The sequence below is a fragment of the Octopus bimaculoides genome, chromosome 24, assembly GCF_001194135.2.
Source record: "Octopus bimaculoides isolate UCB-OBI-ISO-001 chromosome 24, ASM119413v2, whole genome shotgun sequence".
Lineage (NCBI taxonomy): Eukaryota > Metazoa > Mollusca > Cephalopoda > Octopoda > Octopodidae > Octopus > Octopus bimaculoides.
This window is the reverse complement of record NC_069004.1, coordinates 30940152-30940630: the sequence shown is the minus strand read 5'-3', so window position 1 is coordinate 30940630 and position 479 is coordinate 30940152. Positions and strand designations below refer to the sequence as shown.

General features: G+C 38.8%; 1 protein-coding gene across 1 annotated transcript in view; it reads right to left on the bottom strand.

Annotated features, from left to right (window-relative positions):
* Window positions 1–479, bottom strand: part of LOC106876411 (phosphoglucomutase) — a 20163-nt gene that overhangs the window by 2964 nt on the left and 16720 nt on the right. The window lies entirely within an intron of this gene.

Below are 479 nucleotides of genomic sequence, written 5' to 3'. Positions count from 1 at the left end.
AAGTCGATTACATCGACCCCAGTGTGTAACTGGTACTTAATTTATCAACCCCGAAAGGATGAAAGGCAAAGTCAACCTCGGCGGAACTTGAACTCAGAATGTAGTCGCATTCTGTGAGTTCACTGCCCAAATAATATTAACAACGGTTCCTTTATTGGCTACAAGGCCCAGTGCAAGGCCACAGAATGTTTTGTGGGTAGGTATCTTTTAGGTTTTGGTGGTGTCAATATCTACCTGGAATCGGTAATTTATTCAATTGTCACCTGCCACTCCAACCCTGAATGATGAAAACAAGGTGAAAAAACAGAACATGTAATGTAAAAGGAAAAAGACAAAAAAAAAAAAGCATTACTATTTTTAAATCTCACAACGAGAGATATTCAGCAACAGTACTTTGTAGTAAAGATTGTTTGCCACCAGAGCATGGCAGTTCTGGTTTAGGACGAATGTTGCTGTAATTTAGATTCCCTTGTTTGAAA